Source organism: Saccopteryx bilineata, chromosome 5, assembly GCF_036850765.1.
Source record: "Saccopteryx bilineata isolate mSacBil1 chromosome 5, mSacBil1_pri_phased_curated, whole genome shotgun sequence".
Taxonomy (NCBI): Eukaryota; Metazoa; Chordata; class Mammalia; order Chiroptera; family Emballonuridae; genus Saccopteryx; species Saccopteryx bilineata.
The window spans coordinates 199,084,199-199,105,104 of record NC_089494.1 but is presented as its reverse complement, the minus strand read 5'-3'; positions in this window follow the sequence as shown (position 1 = coordinate 199,105,104).

Here is a 20,906-nt window from a genome sequence, read left to right as displayed (position 1 = left end):
TAAGTATTCGTGTGAACAACATCATTTCATCATAAATGAAAAAGGTCGTACTATTGAACTGTAATCCATCCATTGATTTATGGTCCTAAGTTCCTCCAAGGATTTTCACAAATGCTTGTGACGTTTCCTAGTGCTGGACTTTGCATTTGGATCTGTGATTTAGATGACAGATGTGTGAAATCATATGTAGCCAGACAAATCCCAGGTGATAACACGTTTGAGGGGGCTCAAGCAGTGATGGATTAAGGTCCAATCAACCAGATCAGCTAATCTGAGCCCTCTTCAGTGACATTGGCCCTGATGCTTTAAAGGGGCACCCCCAAATAAATTACTTTCCAGAAATAATACTTCCTGCTCTGCATCTCATCCTACTTCCTTTTCCACGATAAATCCCAATACCATTGGAGAAGCTCTGCCTGTTTCTAGAGAATAGATTACTTTGTCTAGGGTTAACATTTGGCTCTATTGACTGGTTAAGTACTTCTAAAATCTCATATTCCAGTAGCAATGCATTATTAATATGATCATTTTGACTGATAATAACTATATTTAAAAGTCTGACAAATGTAGATGCTTCAAAACCAAAGATTTAGTAATAGTTTCTTTGATGCTGGAGTTCATTGCAAAGAAACCCAGGAACCCACGCTCAGAAGATACGTAAAATCAAGACTTCCCTAGGGAGGAGTTAATATATGAATTTGTCACTGAAGCCTTTCTTTCTCAAGAGTAGACCTTATGGTGCCATGTGTAGATTTACTTTCAAACCAGATTATCTCAAATATATTTTTTTATGGAGATAGGAGTCAAGAAAAATCATACATGTAATAGAGCAGTAAAGGAATACAACACAAGGGAACGAGCTATACTGAAAGAAAGAGCGAAGACTGCCCTGAACTCCTGCACAAGAACCTCCAATGCTGTGCAGTCCCGGCTTCCCTCCCCTGAAGGGCGGCCCCATTTGATTTCATAAAAGACAGGCTTGAATGCTTTATTATTCTGTCATTTCTCTGGGCCTCTTATTTGATTTTTGCTCTCAGGATCAACATTAGATGCTTTATTTCTTTTTCAACATTGATTGACATGCTACCCAAAATAGCTCTCTGGGTACAGCAAGACTCATGCCAGCTGAGGGCCACTAAACAAGTCTGTGCTGTGTGCTTTGGATAATTAAGAAATTATTTGCAGAAGGATATGATGTCATTCAATATGTAGCATGAGCTTGAGAAACAAATAAACAAGTATATATGTCTACATCTTTGATTTGGCCTTTTTCTTGACTAGTTTCCTTACCTGTTTTTTCTACCCTGAAAACACTTTATGTGATTGCCCTTTGAACCATCTTAGAGATGACACTCTACTCCAGCATAATATTCTGGTGGTCCACCAAGCTAAATCTTCTTTTAATCAGGCCTGCCTTATAATGACTTATTTTCTTAGCTGAATTGCATTGAAACAAGTTTTTAGCAGGGTGTTTTCAAATAATGGAATCCAACCTAAATAGCAATACTGTATCCCTCTTTCCTCTTCCCACTCCTGACACTAAAATAAAACAGCCAATGCTAGAAACTGAATGCTAGGCCAGGTACCCAAAAGCAATCTGAGTGAACTAAATATGAATAAAGCAGGGGCAATGAGGATATAAAGCATTTTCATCCAACTTGTCAATTTTGCTTCTATTCACAAGAGCCTCTCTTTATGAACTTCTAGGAGTTCATATGAAGGCAGATGTTTGTATTCTTCTGAGACATTAAGAAGAATAAAGCAGTGACTGGGAGCAAGAATAATGCATTGGGAGCAAAGATAAAATTTACGAGTAGAACTGCTCAAATAAAACTTTTTCTTTTTTGATAATATTACTATCTAATCCAGGGGTTTGCAAACTACAGCTCAGGGGCCAAATTCAGCCTGACATGTCTTCCACATCCATCACTGTACCTATTGTCTATAGCTGTTTTTGTCTGCAATAGCAGAATTGAGCAGTCTGGCGGAAACAGCATGGCACACAGAGCCTAAAATATTTACTACTATTTGTCAATTTTGTATCTAATATCCTGGAGAGAACTCATGATATTTAGAAATCAGATTACATTCACATACTCAATACTCTTACAATCTTTGACTACTTGCATTTTAAAGCTTACCTATCTATGTTTCTATGGAAAAGAATGTGGAGGGGGAGACAGTGCATACATACACACATTTTGAGGCTGACTTAAAATAAGCCACATTTGCCAGGAAAGCTTCCTGAACACTCAGAGGGTTAGCCTATGCAGAGAGTCAGCTGTGTAATGGTGGAGAGATTTAACTCAAAACCAACAGCTAGAAGGTAGTCCCAGGTATATCATCCTGGTCAAGTCACTTAGCCTCTATTTCCTCACTTTTAGAATGGGAACCTTAATGTCTACCTCTCAAGACTGTAAATCAAAGGAAATGATCTCTGAGTATAACCTTTGTTGAGCCATAAATTACACAAATATAAGTTGTTATTACCCAGTGCCTTGAATGATTTCCATATAAATGGTATCCTGAGCAAGGATATCTCTGTCAACTGATTCATGTCATTATAATTTTCCCTGGTTATCAGTTGCCTTCCCACCCCAAACTCCATGAACTCTCCATATTGCAACAAGACACCGTTTCAAAGAAAGCATCGTTTAGACTTCAGAAGTCTGTAAAATGAACAAGTAAATGTTAAAAAAAATTTAAAAAAAGTCTGAGACCAAGGAGCAACACATAAGCTGATCCGTCTAGGTCCACATCTGGAGCAATTTCGCAATAGTCTTTGTGGAAGTTTGCAATTTTCTCCCACCTCTCGTTTGTAGTTCATCTCGTGGCATTTCTCTACCTGACATTCCATTCCTGAGCTGTTTGCAGCTTCGTTCACACCTGCCTGTCCCCTTCCACTCCTTCAGTCCCTCTCTTCCCACTGTCCCCTTTCAATTCTGCCCCAGTCCTCTTTTTGATCCTTTTCTCATTTCTAATACTGAAGGCCTTTTGAGGAAGGGGGAGGGGGGAAAACAAAAGGTTAATTTTCTCCAGCCTGCCCAGGCAGACTTAATGTAACAGAAGGCAGCAAATTGTATTGATTTAGTGACATGCAACTGTCCAGAAAGAGCTATTTATACATTATTCAGGACAAACACTGTCATAATGGACAAACAGCAGCAGCATCTGGGATGTTAATGTCTACAAATAAGATTATTCTTTGAAAGGATTAGGATGAAGCATTTTGTGTAATTAGATTTCTCCGTTTCAGGAATGAATTGCCTTTTAGCAGTAAAAGCTGTCACTGAGGGAGCCATTAGCTCCTTATAACTGAATTAAATGCATAATTAGTGACATGATCACATTAGGATTTGTTTCATTTTTAACTAATCTGAGGGGGGAGGAGTGAGGGAGAGTTGGGGAGCGGAGGCGGTGCCATTTCCAGGTCACTGCGGCCTTCCTCAGCTGGGATAGGCCTCAGCTGGCGTGCTGAAGTTGGTAAAAGTCAGGCGTGTGTGAATCAGAGCCCGGGCCTCGCCACGGCGACGGCCAAGCTATTCATCACTGGGTGGTGGGTGACAGTGACTGATGGGCTAGGCCCGGGCCTGGCACTTCACCAGTGCAAGAATCATACGAGCCAGGGAGCAGAATGACAGCTGGAGCGCTGTGTCAAGTGGTGGAGAGACCAGAGCTATTAATAATGTGTGCCACATGATCTCGTTGCGAGAAAACAATGATTTAGACATTGGGGAGAATAAAGATTTTACATTTAGTCCAGGGGTGACTCTTCTCCTTGGCACTTGTAGAATAAATCGCTAAGCAATCAGCATGTATGAAAATCAGGCAATGCATATATTAGAGCCTGGCTCCTGAAAGAGGGGGGCATGGGTGGGGATTTTTAAATCCTTGCATTGACTCTATGTGCAGTTAAATGCCATCCTCCTAACATTTCTGCAAAGGCCTTGAGGTAGCAGGAAAGAATAAGGAGCCAGTGAGGAGAGCTTTACATTGGCTCACTCTCTTGTCCCCACAGCACTTCTCTGTTGAAAGTCCATTCCCCTTGGTGCTCAGGTGCTACGAGAGGAACGAAGGGGTCTTTACCCTCCAGAGGCTTAACAGAAGAACTGAAAGGGAGCTGGGACACCAAGTGTGTGTCGTCAGAGTGCACTGACATTTTCTTCACTTTGAGGGCCATCTGATTTTGTTTCTTAGTCTGAAAGTTAGGTCGAAAAAACACAAGAGCAGTATAACGAAAGAAGCTTGGTAAGGATGCTTCCATTCAAATACCTCAAAACTAAGTGAGACTTCTGCCAGTAGAGAAAGCACTAGGGAATGGTAATCTGGGAAGTGATACCAATGACCACTGAGTCACTGAGTTTGTGGAGAAGGAGCTGCGTCCTAGCTTGGCCTGTACATTCTGTTTCTAGGGAAACTGGCAGTTGTTGGGCATTAGGTTCCAGATGGTTTCAAATTTCTGGTCGTAGTGGTAGAGGCTTCTCCAAGGAACAGAGAATTGGAGAGCAATTAAAATGCTCCAATCCTTCAGAGTCATCCCCGTTCCTTACCACTAGAGCCTACAAAATAACTTCATTTAGAGATCCATGGTGACCAGGGATTACCAGCCCAGGGACATCTTTTGATAGAGGCCATCTCGAAGCCAGGAAATAATTAGGATCTAATGACTAGATTAATGCCCTTGTAGTCCTAAATCCTTAGGACTCTATGATTAAGATGTGTTGTTACAGAAAAAAAAAAATTATTGTTTACAGAAGGAAATCTTTATTGTTTTAAAGTCTCTATTCATTTCAAATTTAAATGATGATTTTGGTAAACATGGACCTTTTATTTAAATAAAAATACAATACTTATACAATTTAATTTTAGATGGTTTAATGATATGAAAATAATATATTCATAAGAATTATATTAAATAAATCTATATTTGAAAAACTACTAACTTGACATTATAATGCTATTTAAATTAAATATGAGCCATTATAGCATCAATTAAATAACAGAAGTTAGACTGCAAAGACTGAAAGAGATAAATCCAAGTTACTTTTATGCAGAGAAGACAGTCATATGTGTCTTGCCACAGTGGTGGGTGCTCAGACCCAGCTGCTGTGTAAGAAGAATTCAACCTGCATAGCACCTTCAATCCTGTGGATCTCTCAGCATGACTTTCCTCCTTCTTGGGTACCTGGTGACCCAGGAGATCCCAGGTACTTATGGACCTCTGTGGGTTGCATGGGGAACATCAGGAGCAAAATGTCCCTTGGGAAAGGCTTGGACTTGAATTGAACACGAGCCAGCATTTGTCTGATGTGTTCATTTTCCTTTCTTGGATTGCTGAGCTGTCTCTCGGCCAACAGAGCTGCCATCTACCTTTCCTGAGCTTCTTTGCTCATAGAAGAGAATCTGGTTTTGACAGGAGCAGATGGTTCTTTCCGATTTCTTTTTCGTATCTTCTACCATCTCCTGGTAGAGGCTGAGCTTCTGGTAGGTTTGGATCATGTTACCGTACATCTTGTGACATCTCTTCTCAATTTCTGGGTGGTGCCTTTGCTCTTTGATTTTCTCAGAAGCTGCTTGTCATACTCTTCATGCAATTCTGGCAGCATTTGAAGTTTTAGCTGAAGCCTCATGAGCTGTGAATGTTCAGTTCCTAAGAATACTTGCTCTGTTTGGAGACGGTTACTTTGTCCCATAAACACATCATTCGCTTGATTTTTTTCACACGGTTTTCTGGATAATATTTCTTTTTCTCTTTCATATACTTTTAAGTTAGCATCAAAAACGAGACTCTTCAGATTGACTTCTGATGAAGAGACTGAGTGATATTCACATCTCGCATCACTCTTTTCCTCTGCTTCCAAGGTACCAGCCTCTGTGGGAACTTCTATTGTCAGCTGGGCCACCTGGATGACTTTCAGTACAGCCTCAACCAGAGAATTTCAGAGGCACTCTCTCTCATTCAGTTCCTATTGCATCCATGAGGTTGCGTGCTCCAGTGAAGCCCTTGGTCCTGTCAGCTCCTGAGTTCTTCGCTTCAGTTCCTTACCTTCTCGGGAGAGCAGTTCTCGGCTCTGCTGGAGATGAATGTTGTCATTCACCCCATCCATGATTTTCTTCTGAAGGTGTCAAACATTGTTCTCAGATGTTTTCAAGATGTGTTTTGTTGCCTGACCAGGCTGTGGCGCAGTGGATAGAGCGTCGGACTGGGATGCGGAGACCCCGAGGTCGCCAGCTTGAGCGCAGGCTCATCTGGTTTGAGCAAAAAGCTCGCCAGCTTGGACCCAAGGTCTCTGGCTCAAGCAAGGGGTTACTCGGTCTGCTGAAGGCTCGCGGTCAAGGCACATATGAGAAAGCAATCAATGAACAACTAAGGTGTTGCAACGAAAAACTGATGATTGATGCTTCTCATCTCTCCATTCCTGTCTGTCTGTCCCTGTCTATCCCTCTCTCTGACTCTTGCTTTGTCTCTGAAATAAATAAATAAAAATTAAAAAAAAAAAGATGTGTTTGCATCGCTCACTTGGAATTGGTGGGATTCTAATGTCTCTGCAAATGACTGTAACTGTTGTTGAGGGCGAGCTATTATCAGTTCACAAAATGAAGGTTGAACGGGTTCATTTTCTTCAACTTTCTCCAGGAGTTTTCCATATGAAGTGACAGTGTGTTCATTTTTTTTTATTCAGTGCCCCCAAGCACAGGATCTGTAACCAGGAAACACTGGGCACCACTACGTACAGGGGTCTTGAGTGCTTCTTTGTAGGTTTGTATTGTCAGTCCAGTCTTCTTCCGGATTTTTCCATGGACTTCATTTGAGTCAGAACACCTCCTGGCCAGCTCTCTTTTTCTTCTTAAAGCGTGTTGGTTCTTTGCTATAGAAACCACCAGAGCAGCATGAAGCAGGATCTCCCAGGAAAATTCCAGGAGGTGTGGGCCTTGTCTCCAAGTTTCAAACACCACCGGCAGGATATCCCACCGCTGCTCCAGGAACAGCAGGAAAAACATTTTGGTGGCAAGCAGCAAGCCCTCTTGGCTCCACAGGCAGCACAACTCAGCCTCTGATTGCCAGTGTCCTCGGGCCACAACTGATGGCACGAAACCCTGCAGAGAGCTCCATCTCTAACAGAGAAATGCCAGGCAACCAAGGCAAACCATCATTGGCGCTGGGGAAGGGGAGGCCAGCCAGGCTCTGGAAAACATTGTTCTCTAAGTGCTCTGCTCCTAGTGCACATAGGCAGTGATGTTACTCACACAACACCCTTGGGAATTAGGAAGGGCTGATTGCAGGCTGGAGCTGAACAGGGCAGCACAGCAAACACAGAGGGGCGAAGTGGCCAGGCCATACCCCTCTCCCCGTATGTGAGCATGTCAGAGCACAGTGATGAGATCTTCGCCCCTGGGTGAGGCTTCCTTTCCTGATTTTAAGTTTCCTTTTGCTGCAATGAAGGTTGATTCTGCTTACAAACATCCCACGGATCACCCTCTTCTAAACTCCCCTATTATATTTGGTCTGTGTTTGGGCAGGGACAGAGAACTGAAGAGTCTCTCAAAACTGACTAAGAAACCTGGATTCAGTTATGAGAACTCACCAGAAACCATGACAACTAGCAGGTCACACAAGTTCATGAATTTTCTTTCTTTCTTTTTTTATTTTTCAGTTATAGCCGACACACAATGTTATATTAGTTTCAAGTGTACACACCAGTAACTAGACATGATATAGCTTACTAAGTGATCATTCTAATAAATTTCATACCCACCTGACACCATACGTAGCTATCAGAATATTATTGACCTTATTACTTATACTGTACTTTTACATTCCCATAACCATTTTGTGACTACTAATTTGTACTTCTCAAACTTTTCACCTTTTTTCATTCATAACCCCAACCTTCCATCCATCTAGCAACCATCAAAATGTTCTCTGTATCTATGAATATGTTTTTGTTCTGCTTCTTTATTTTGTTTTTTAGATTCAGTTGTTGATAGGAATATATTTATTGTCATTTTATTGTTTATATTTTTTGTCTTTTTTTCTTCTTCTTAAAGAAGACCCTTTAACATTTCATATAATAATGATTTGGTGGTAATGAACTCTTTAACTTTTTCCTGTCTGGGAAGTTCTTTATATGTCCTTTGATTTTTAAATGATAGCTTTGCTGGGTAGAGCAATGTTGGTTGTAGGTTTTCCCTTGCTTTTCATCATTTGAATATTTCTTGCCAATCCCTTCTAGCCTGCAAAGTTTCTGTGAGAAATCAGCTGACAGTCTTATGGAAGCTCCCTTGTAGGAAACTACTTTTCTTTTGCTGCTTTTAGATTCTCTCTCTGTCTTTAACCTTTGGCATTTTAATTTTGATGTGTCTTGATGTGGGTCTTTTGGGGGGGGTTATCTTGTTTAGGACTCTCTTTGTTTCCTGAATTTATATCTCTACTTTCCTCAAAAGGTTAAGGAAGTTTTCTGTCATTTTTTCAAATAGGTTTTCATTTCTTGCTCTTTCTCCTTCTGACACTACACTATGCAACTGTTGGTGTACTTAAAGTTGTCCCAGAGACTCCTTATCCTATCCTCATTATTTTTGGATTCTTTTTGCTGTTCTGATTGTTTTTTTTTTTTCCTTCCTTATATTCCAAATCACTGTTTAGATTCTCAGGTTCATCTACTCTACTATTGATTCCCTGTAAATTAGTCTTCATTTCAATTAGTATATCCTTCATTTTTGACTATTTCTTTTTTATGGTGTTTATATCCTTTTTTATATTGTTGAAGTTCTCTCTAAGTTCATCTACTCATCCCCATAGTTCATTAAGCATCCTTATAACCAGTGTTTTGAACTCTGCATCTAGTAGATTGCTTGTCTCCATGTTATTTAGTTTGTTTTTGGAGTTTTGTTCTCTTTTCTCATTTGGGATGTGTTTCTCTGTCTCCCCAACTTGACAGTGTCCCTGTGTTTGTTTCTAATGTGTTAGGTAAAGCTTTTGTGTCTCCAAGACTTGGTAGAGTGGTCTAATGTTGCAGGTGTCTTTTAGGTTCCAGTGGTGCAGCCTCCCTGTTCACCCAAGCTGGGCACTCACCCTTCATGTAGGTTGTTTACATCCTCCTTTTGTAATCGAGCCTTGATTATTGTTGGCTCAACTACATCAATGAAAGGGATTTACCCCCAGGTCAATTGACTGCAAGGAACGGCTGCAACTACTGTAAAGGATCGGTGGTGCAGGGTCCCACCCCATGGAGCAGAACTTTACTTCAGTAGGACTCTGGTGCCCTCAAAGTCTGCCCTATGAGTATGTTGCCTGTGGGAATGTTTGGGTGGTGCTTTGACATAATCTGAAATTGTCTACCACGTGCTCTGACTCTGGGGCCAAAGTCAGTCACTACCTTTGTTTAGCCTGAGGCCATGAGCATGAGATATAAAGAGATCTTCAGGTGACTGCTACTTGTGCTAGGCTTGGAAGTACCCAGGAGAAGCCAAGCTGCAAACCAAGCCTAAACCAAGGCCAAACCAAGGCCAGCTGCTGCTAGTGTCAAGCCTGCGGTCACTTAGCAAGAGGTATGGGGCTCGTTGAAGCTAGATGTTGCTTATTTGAGAGAATTTAGGGAAGTCTGAAGCATGAGCCAAGAGAGGTCATTCTTATGGAAAAGCTACTGGAAATAGCTAGGGTAGGCCCCAAGATAGGTGGAGTGGGAGTCTCAGGGAATCATCAGAGAAGATGAGCAGTGATAGCCAGATTGATGCAATCTCAGATATGGCTCTGACTTGCCAGCCCTATGAGGGAGGCACAGCAATGGAACAATAGCCTCTGTCAGCAGTTCTATCTGAAAGAAATCTGCCCCTTCAGCTCTTGTTCTGATGCCAGACAATTCAGTTCCTTCTCATACAACCATGGAGATGTTCAAGCTGCTGCCCCAGTGCTGGAATTGAAAGTGAGTGAATCCAACTATGTCTGTGCAAGTGTCCTTTAAGAGAAGCTGCCAGGGACTCTAACAGCTTTTCCTCTCCCTTAGCCACAATCCCCACTGATTTTTACAACCAGAAGTTATGGAGACTTCTCTTCCTGACACTGGAAACCTGGCTGGGGGGCCTGGTGTGGGGCTGGGGGCCTTCACTCCGCAAGGGGCACTTCCACAGCCAAGATATTCTTCCCACATGGGAAGATATTTATCCACCACACATGGGTGTAGGACCAGCCCAGTCTTTGTCTCTGCCCCTCTTACCTGTCACAAAGTGGCTTCTTTCTTATATTCTTCATTATAGGACTTCTATTCTGCTAGATTTCAGGTAGTTCTGAATAGTGGTTGTTCCATAATTTAGTTATAATTTTGATGTGGTTGTGGGAAGATGCAAGGACCGCATTTACTTATACTACCATCTTGACCAGAAGCCCAGAAAGAAAGGTTTTGACTCATGATTGGCAAAGATAGTTGTGGGAAAATGTCGCTTAAGATGTTCTTTGTGCCTTCCTAAGGGATGGCTTGAATTCTATTAAACTCTTATTAACCTTTGTTGTACCAGAAGCAGACCATATCAAATCTTCTTAACTAATAGCTCAGCAAAAGTCAACAATAGAGAAAGAAGTGGAATTTCTTATTTCTTAATGTTACCATTTGATAGAACTTAAACTTTTAAAACAGACTAATGAATTGCTTGAGAAAAGATAGACCTTTCATGATGCTATGCCTGGAAAATGTATGTAAAAATTCACATATAACCTTTATATATTGTTGAGCATTAAGATTTCCTGTTCTTTGAGGCAAATATTGACCTTGACTTCACCTCGGTCAATATTTACCTCTCAGGTCAATAGATCTTGATGTTCACCTCAACAGAAGTCAATATCTACTTATTATCTCATTTCTATCTGTCAGGTAGCTGTGTGTAATCAGTAATGTGAATTTCCTTCCCTTATGCATTTCCTGAGGTTAAGATGGGATTAATTTTGGACCTTATGCTTTCCATTTGCTAAATACTTTCTCCCCACAGGAGCTAATGGAAGTTTGTACAGAATATTAACTATGCATTTTCATCTTCTTCTATTGCATGGTCTCTGCCTCCCATCCCAAATTAAGGTAGCACATGGGTAGAATAAAGTATTTTAATATGAGAACTACATTCGTTTATTCAACAAATATTTATTGGCCACCATATATCTGCACCAAGATATGTGTTATATCCTACACACACACACACACACACACACACACACACACACACACGGAGTAGAGATCTGGGTATATAATTGAAATATAAGTAGATGGTCCCTGCCCTCAGGAAGTTTACTGTCAAGTGGAGTATTTTTCAAATCCCAATTTTCAGAAGGATGCCTAGCAAGCTGCAATAGCATCACTAGAAGAGTGTTCTGGGGGTCTTTTTATTTTGGTTTGGTTTTATAGAGGGTAAAGTCTTTAAAAAGAGTACCCATATACCCAATGGTGTGTTGATGACTAAGCCTTTGAAGAAAAAACAAAAGCCCTGATTTGTTGCAGTTTCCGACTTTTGTGGTATAAATATTCCCATCATAGACAATTTCAGGCTACCAGTGTGAAGTCACTACATGGAGTTGGGGAGATGCACAGAATCGTGAAGCAATTCACAGAGGCTCCATCCAGTGCAGCACTGCTACCCTTTACTTAGGTTTGCCCGCTTTTAATATTTTACCCTCTTTGTATTATTATTTGCCTTCTCGTCCTCCTTTTGCTTCTCTTTTTTCTTTGTCCTCTGCATATTTTTTTTTGAGGTAAGAGCTTTCTAAACACACTGATTCCAAAACCCCCAATGAGTAGTGTAGCAGAGATTCAGGATGTATTAACAAACTCACAGTGATGCTAAAGCATGACCAGGCTGAGGAACCTTGGCCTTGGCTAACAGACCTCATATCTTTTTACTTATTTGATTTTTAAATTATGAACCTCATAAATTCTACCTTGACTTTTATCCAATAAAGAACCAAATGGACTTCCCTGGAATCTTTCACCATGCCATGGCATCCTCACCTCCTATCTAACTGGCTTTAATAGGTGGTTTTGCACACCTCCTTCACCCGATCATTCTCTATAAAATCTGATTTAAACATTCCCCTCTTTACTCTATTCATGTAGGAGAATTACTCCAAGAGACTCTGCACCTACTCAGAGTAATGAGAATCTAACCATAAACTGAAAGTAGTACATAAGGGAGTAAGATATATTGCACCATTTAAATGATCGAGAAATGCCTTTTAAGTCATTGATAAAAAACTTTAGATGGGCTTTGACATTTTTAATGCTTGTTAATTTACTCCTGGGAATACATTTGTAACTTCTGGTTAAATGTAGCTGTTAAACTCTGTTTTAATTTATATAGTTTCCATAACAGATCTGTTTACAAGACAGTTCAAACTATAACTTTTGATTGGAAAAAAAAAATCAATTGTAGATTCTTCATGAGAGCCCTCAACCACAACCAGTAATATATACACTCTTGTGATGTAGCCACTACAACATGGGACAATGCTGATTTATAAGCATCTTTACCTTGCTAGGTGGATATATCCTTTAATGTCAGAACTGGACCATCATATGTACTCAAACTGCCTTACAGGTTTACCTGGGAGTATCACAGTTTTGAAGAAGAACAGAGATTTACTATTTTAAAAGACTTGCTGCCAATCCACTTACTAGCTATTTCACTTTCAACAAGTTACTTAGTTCTTTAAATCTCCATTTCTTCATCAGTAAAATGAGAATAATAATTATATGAACTCCATATTTTTGTTGTGAAGATTGAGATACCATAAATAAATCACTTAACAAAGTCTGATGGATGAAAAGACTATAATAGATTTCTTTTCTCTTCCCCTTTCCCACCATCACTGCAACACCAGCCTCACAGTGATCATAGCAATGGCAGAATTTCAGATCTATGTTAATGTATCACATATATGCATACACACACATGTATACAAATATCTTTTATAAAGTTGGAACTCAAAAATGAAGGATGGTAAAGAAATAATGGTGGTAATTATGACAATGATAAAGAAAAGAGAAAGTAGAGGTACAGTAGAGAGGGTAGCTTATAGTCACAAAAAAAAGCACCTGACAGAACAGATTCAGCACTTGGATAAAATGTGCGTTGAAAGCTATTGGAATGACATATCACTGGAATATTAAAGGAAATAGAGCTTAACATTTTTAGAAATGTAATTAATTCCATTTGTTTCAAAATAATGACAATAAATATTTTCTCTAGGTAAATCTGACTATATGAAAATATAAATCTCAAGCAAAAAACCAAAAAAAGCTTTCTCATATAGTTAGACTAATGACCAATGTTGCACACCAACCAACTGAAGAGATATCAAGTTTTTTTATGCTGGCATTTCCTAGAGGAGCAAAAACTAACATAGAAACATAATTTCTGCCTGAGTGGCAGAGTGGATAAAGTGTCGACCCGGAACACTGAGGTCACTGCTTCAAATCCCCAGGTTTGCCTGGTCAAGGCACATTCGAGAAGCAACTACTACGAATAGATGCTTCCCACTTCTCCTCCCCTTCTCCCTCTCCCTCTCCCTCTCCCTCTCTCTCTCCCTCTCCCTCTCCCTCTCCCTCTCCCTCTCCCTCTCCCTCTCCTTCTCCCTCTCTCTCTCCCTCTCCCTCTCCCTCTCCCTCTCCCCCCCTCTCTCTCTCTTCTTTCTCCAAAAACCAAGAAATAAAATCTAAAAAAAAAAAGAAATGTAATTTCTATGAATGAAATCTGTGTTGTTCAAAACATCAATATTATTTATACTTTCCAGAAATAGTCTAATATGTATATATCTTCATTTGGCATCATTACTTAAAGTTCACTATTAAACTTCAAACTGAATTCTTCAAAGAAACTACCTAGAACCTAAACACTCAGAGTTGCCTCATCCATCCACCCTAAGCAGGCTCTTTCTTTTCAGAGACCCTGGAGTAAGGAAGATGTTTACAGAAATGATTTCAGGCTCCTAGACTGGTCTACTTGTGGTTGGGTGGCTTGTTTGGACTTAGGGATTGTAGACATTTCTGCAAACTCACTGTTCTCCCTTCCTGGCCTGCTTCCTTTACTTGGATAGGTAAATAACAGCTGCCACAGAATTTCCCAGCTCCTTTTCACTGTCCTATTACTTTATTTTCCATCTAAGGTATACAAGATAGAACTCAGTCAAAAGAAAAACTGCTTCCAATGGCAATGATACTCATTTCCAATAGATCTGTTAAGTCTGACACAGTTAAAATGGCGATCATTTCAGTTTTAAACTGACTGTGACGAAAATCAATAGATCTCTTTCACCTCTGAAAAACTGGGTTCAAATCTGAATTTGCTCTCAAGTGAAATCAATTTGGTGGCCTCTTAACCCAGTGTCTGGGAACCACTGGTCCCCATCATGCAATACCCTGTTGCGTTTATTCAGCCTGGTTGCCTTTACTCTAGAGAGACAAGAGATCATAGGTGAAAGAAAAGCCAAGATGGGGTTGAGAATGAACGTTGACTTAGGGGAAATGTGACAACCACCAGTCGGGTGACAGTAGTGCTTTTCAGGGCGGGGGGTTGTGATGGGGCGAAGGGGGAGAACAATAGATTCTATATCTTGATGTCAGGATTCATAGCTTTATAGAGTTTCTCTTTTTCACTAATTCAGGTATGCTGTCCATTTCTTTTTCTTTTTTGAGATTCAAATAAAATTCACACTTAAAAATTCAGATTGAGAGTAAAACTAGGTATTGAAAGTAAAAAAATTTTAAAGCTCTATAGATGCCACTTAGAATTTTAAGTTTTCAAGAACCAAAGAGTTCAAACCCAACACCCTAAATCCAAGTTTCACCACATGACAAAATGCCCTAACTTGGCTTCTCTGTAATTATATGCTGAACATAATACACATATGAAATTATAAAGATATAGATGTTATTCCTTTTCTTTTGGCAAAGTTATTAGTCACTATCATCAATGTTGAATAGGTAGATATTTTCAAATGGGCCTTTCATTAAAATATTCTTTTTTTTAATTTTGGGGATTCAGTTTTTCAGCACAATAAAGAGTTTAACTTTACTTCTTGTGAATATTATATAAGCTTTGGATCCACAGCCAACAGCTAACACAATAGAAAACTTAGTTATCTTTGATAACAAAATATGAACTAAAATTTGTAGTTTTAATTCCACTTTTTTGGAGCTCTTTTATTTATACTCAATGAAAAGAAATGACTTTTTTTTCTTTTCCAAAGTTGAAAAATCACAATAACTGTGGAGCTCAAGCTCCACTTATGTTAGATTCAGTTATTTTTAAAACAGTTACTTAAATAATTATTACAATCATTTTATTTCTTTATTTCTTTAATTTGTACTGTAAAATCTAACTATACACAATCATTGGAGGATCCCTTGTAATTTATTACGATAAAGTTCTCTCTTCATAACTAGGCTTACAAGGCCCATATCTGGTCTATCTTACTTTTTCTTTTTTATTTATTTATTTTTTCTTAAGTGAGAAGTGGAGAGGCAGAGAGACAGACTCCAGCATGTGCCCCAACTGGGATCCACCGAGCAAATCCCCTAGGAGGAGATGCTCTGCCCATCTGGGGCCAATGCTCCATTGCTCAACAACCGAGCTATTTAAGCATCTGAGGCGAGGCCACAGGGCCATCCTTAGTGCTGGGCCAATTTGCTCCAACAGAAGGGAGGAGGGAGAGAGAAGGGAGAGGGGGAGGGGTGGAGAAGTAGATAAGTCGCTTCTCCTGTGTGCCCTGACTGGGAATTGAACCCTGGATATCCACACGCTGGTCCAACACTCTACTGCTGAACCAATCAGCCAGGGCTTATCTTACTTTTTCTATCTTCTTTGCACTTGAAGCATCACTAATATTGAATTTCTTTTACTGCCTCAAACTCATCAAGGTGCTTTTTTTCCCTCTGAGACTTTGCGTGCTATTCTCTGTTGCTCATCATTCTTCTCCCTTCTCTATCTACACCTAATCAATGCCTACTTTTTTCCTTTTCTATTTCTTTTACCTATATAATTTAATTATTTTTAGTAAATTCACAGAATTGGGCAACCATTACCCAAATCTCATTTTAAAACATTTGATTATCTCACAAGATGCCTTGTACTACTCCAGAAAATTAACAATCTGCTTTCTGTCTCTGCCTTTTTCAAGACTTTTCATACAAATAGAATCATACAACATGTGATAATGTATGTCTGACTTCTTTCACTCAGCATAATATTTTTGAAGCTTATCTATGTTGTAACATGTATCAATACTTGGTTCCTTCATGCTACTAAATGAAATATTCATTGTATGTACCACTTTTACTCATGTATTCACCAGTTTAAAACATTTCAATTTTTTCAAATAGACTATTATAATAAATACTATTATTTATTAATATTCATGTAAAAGTCTTCATGTAGACATATGTTTTCATTTCTCTTGGGTTTAGATACCTCAGAGTAAAATTGTGAGTTGTATGATAAATTTATGTTTAACTTTTCAAGAAACTGCCCAACTGCTTTTTCAAAGTGGCTGTATCATCATATAGTCCTACCAGCAATGTGTAGAATTTAATTTCTCCACATCCTCACCAACACTTAGTATTGTCTCTTTTTGATTATAATTATTTTAGTAGATGTGAACTGGTATCTCATAAGAGTTTTAATTTGCATTTCTGTAACTACTGATGTTGAACATCTTTTCATGTGCTTATTAGCCATTTGCATGTCTTCTTTAATGAAATATCTATTCAAACATTTAGGTCCATTTTATTTTATTTTTTGTCATCTGGTTATTGAGTTGTAAGAGTAATTTATATGCTCGGTCCTTTATCAAACACATGCTTTGCTAAAATGTTCTCCCTGTCTTTGCAATTTTTAATAGCTCCTTTTAGATGTGCAAAAGGTTTTAATTGTGATGAAGTCTAATGCGTCAATTTTTTTATGAATTATGCTTTGTTGTTATATCTGAAAACTCTTTGCCTAACTCAAGGTCAGAAAGATATACTCCTACATTTTCATTAAAAGTTTTATAATTGTATTTTTACACTTAGGTCTATAATCCAGTTTGAGTTGAAATGTTTTTGAATTGTGTGAGGTTAGATTCTAAGTTCATCTTTTTGCATGTGGATATCCAATCCCTTCACTATTGTTTGTTGAAAGACTATCCTTGCCCTGGCCAGTTGGCTCAGCAGTAGAGCATCAGCCTGGCGTGTGGAAGTCCCAGGTTCAATCCCCAGTCGGGGCACACAGGAGAAGCGCTCATCCGTTTCTCTACCCTTCCCCCTCTCCTTTCTCTCTGTCTCTGTCTCCCCCTCCCACAGCCAAGGCTCCATTGGAGCAAAGTTGGCCCGGGTGCTGAGGATGGTTCCATGGCCTCCCCCTTAGATGGTAGAATAGCTCTGGCTGCAGCCGGGCAATGCCCCAGACGGGCAGAGCATCGCCCGCTGGTGGGCATGCCAGGTGGATCCTGGTCAGGCGCATGAGGAAGTCTGTCTGATTGCCTCCCTACTTCTAACTTTGGAAAAATACAAAAAAAAAAAAAGGGAGGAAAGACTATCCTTTCCCTTATTAAATTGGCTTGGTACCTCTGTCAAAAATCAATTAATCATAAATGTGAGCATTTATTTCTGGACTCTCAAATCTTTTCCATTAAACTGTCTACCTATATGCCATTACAAAATTATTTTGATTACTGAACTTTAGTGTAAGTTTTAAAATTGGGAAGTATAAGTCCTCCAAATTTGCTTTTTTTTCAAAATTATTTTGGTTAATCTGTGCCTTTGTATTTCTATATAAATTTTAGGATTAGATTTTCAAGTTCTACAAAAAAGGTCTCCTGGAATTTTGCAGATATTGCTTTAAATTTATAGGTCAATGTGGGGATGTATGTGGAGGGAGTAGCTTGCCATCTTAAGTGTTGAGTCTTTTAATCAATGAACATGGAATATCTCATCTTTTATTTATATCTTTCTAAATTTTTCTCAGTGATGTTCTATAATTTTTGCAGTTTTGTGTTAAATTATTCCTAAGTATTTTATACTCTTTTCTTTTCTTTTTTCTTTTTTTTAATAATTTTATTTTTTTAATGGGGCGACATCAATAAATCAGGATACATATATTCAAAATACTCTTGATGTTATTTTTAATGTCATTTCCTTAATTTCATTTTTGCAGGAATTATTGCTACTACCTAGAAATACAATTGAGTTTTTTATATTAATTTTGCATCAGACAACTTTGCTGAATTCATTTATTAGCTGTAGTAGTTCCCAAAGAGCCTAGCTCCAGGCCAAAATTTATGTGTGAACCTTCAGGCATGACCATAGTAATCACAAGACCTTGTCTGGCAGGACTCATGCAAGGGAAAGCATCCCATTCCGTACCAGACTTGGTTCTAAGCCAGAGCATTGCAGCTTTCTCAATCCCGCAGTCAAGGACTCAGTTTCCCCAATCCTGTTCAGCCATGTGAATATGCATATCTGCATTACTAGGCCAGGTACCTTTATTCAGACATATCTTTACTGGGGGTCTGGGATGAGGCACTTTGCCTTATTTTGACACAGTACCTATCTATTCCTAGTTCTCTCTTCTTCCTTCTTTTCCCATCCTATAGATCCGTAGAGAGGTGGCCCTTTCAGATAAATTCCCATCTGCATCCACCTGACCCCCTCCAGTACCATTCATGGAGGAAAATGGAACACTGAGAGCTTGTTCCTTGCCTTGTTTTGCCTCTCACTTATTAGGTCACAGTAAATAATTAAAGGCTTGATTATTACTTTTAGTTTTTCTTGTACCAGTTGGCCAACTCTACCTGATAGCTAGTTTCTTTGTGTATTCATAGGACCTTCAACATATAGGATCATCTAATTTTGAATAAAGACACTTTTACTTTGTCCTTTCCAAACTAGATGGTTATTGTTTATTTTTCCTATCTGACTTTACTGGGTAGAACATCCAGTATACTTTTGAAAAGAAGTGGTGAGAATAGACATGCTTGTCTTATTCCTGATCTTAGGGAGAAAGCACTCAGTTTTTCATCATTAAGTATGTTATTAGCCATAGACTTATTATTATTTATCAGATTGAGGAAGGTCCCTTCTTTTCCTAATTTGTTAAGGGTTTTTATCATGCATAGATATTTAATTTTGTCAAATTCTTTCTCTGTACCTATTGAGATATGATTGTGTCACTTTTGTCCTTTATTCTATTAATATGATGAATTACACAGAAATTAATCTTTGGTTGTGAACTTTGCCTTGAACTCCTGGAATAAATTCCACTTGGTCATGGTATATGATCTATTAAATATGTTGCTGCTTTCAGTTTGCTAATATTTTCTTGAGAATTTTTATGTCTACATCCAAGAAGAATAATGATTTGTACCTTTGTTTTCTTGCAATGTCTTTGTCTTGCTTTGATAACAGAGTATATCTGACTTCAAAGAGTGAGTTGGGAAGTATTCTCTCCACCAATATGTTCTGAGAGAGTTTGTAAAGAATTGGTACTATTCATTCTTTGTATATTTGATAAAATTTATCTATAAAACCACTGGGCCTGAAGTTTTCTCTGTAGAAATACTTTTGGTGTAGTTCCTGTTTTAATGTCTATTCAAAATTTCTATTTTTTATGAGTCAGTTTTAGTAGTTTGTGTCTGTCCAAGAATTTGCCATTTCACTTAAGTTTTCCAATCTATTGTTATAAAATTATTCAGATGATTTATTTTTAATTATTTTCATTTCTTTAAGGACAGTAGTAATGTCCCCTCTTTTATTCCTTACTTTTTTTTTCTTACAGAGACAGAGAGAGAGTCAGAGAGAGGGATAGATAGGGACAGACAGACAGGAACAAAGAGAGATGAGAAGCATCAATCATCAGTCTTTCATTGCGGCACCTTAGTTGTTCATTGATTGCTTTCCCATATGCGCCTTGACTGTGGGGCTACAGCAGCCCAAGTAACCCTTTGGTCAAGCCAGCGACCTTGGGTCCAAGCTGGTGAGCTTTGCTAAAGCCAGATGAGCCCACACTCAAGCTGGCAACCTTGGGGTCTCGAACCTCTGTCCTCGCATCCCAGTCTGATGCCCCATGCATTGTGCCACGGCCCGGTCAGGCTATTCCTTACTTCTTCAAATATTATCTTTTTTTCTTGCTCAATCTATATAAAGGTTTAACTATTTTTTTAATTTACTCTTTAAAAACTTTTGGTTTTATTGATTTCTTTTATTGTTTTATGTTTTTTCTTTTCTTAATAAATGTTTTATTTCTTTCTTTCAACTTGCTATGAGTTTAGTTGGCTCTTCTTTTTCTAGTTACTTGGGTTATTTATTTGCAATCATTCTTCTTCACTAATACAGGTGTTTAAAACTATGAATTTTCCTCTGAATATTGTATTAGTTATATCTTATAAATTTTATTATGTTGTAATTCCATTTTCACTCAATTCAAATTATTTTCTAATTTCCTTTGTGATTTCTTCTTTGACCCATAAGTTATATAGATATTTTTAAATTTTTCATAAAGTTGTAGACTTCCAAAATTTCTATCTGTTGTTGACTCTTCTTTAATTTCATTGGATCATATTTTGTACAATTTTTATTTTTTAATTATAGCTTAATAAAGCTGGAAAATAATTATGGAAAAGAATGAAAACAATGGCTCATCAAGTAAAGAATACCAATAAAGAGCTTGAGATTTAACGAAGCGAAATAAGTAAATCAGAAAAAAACAGGAACTGTATTATTCCATACGTAGGTGGGACATAATAGTGAAACTAAGAGACATTGATAAGAGTGTGGTGGTTACGGGGGGGAGGGGGGAATGGGAGAGGGATAGGGGGTGGGGAGGGGCACAAAGAAAACAAGATAGAAGGTGACAGAGGACAATCTGACTTTGGGTGGTGGGTATGCAACATAATT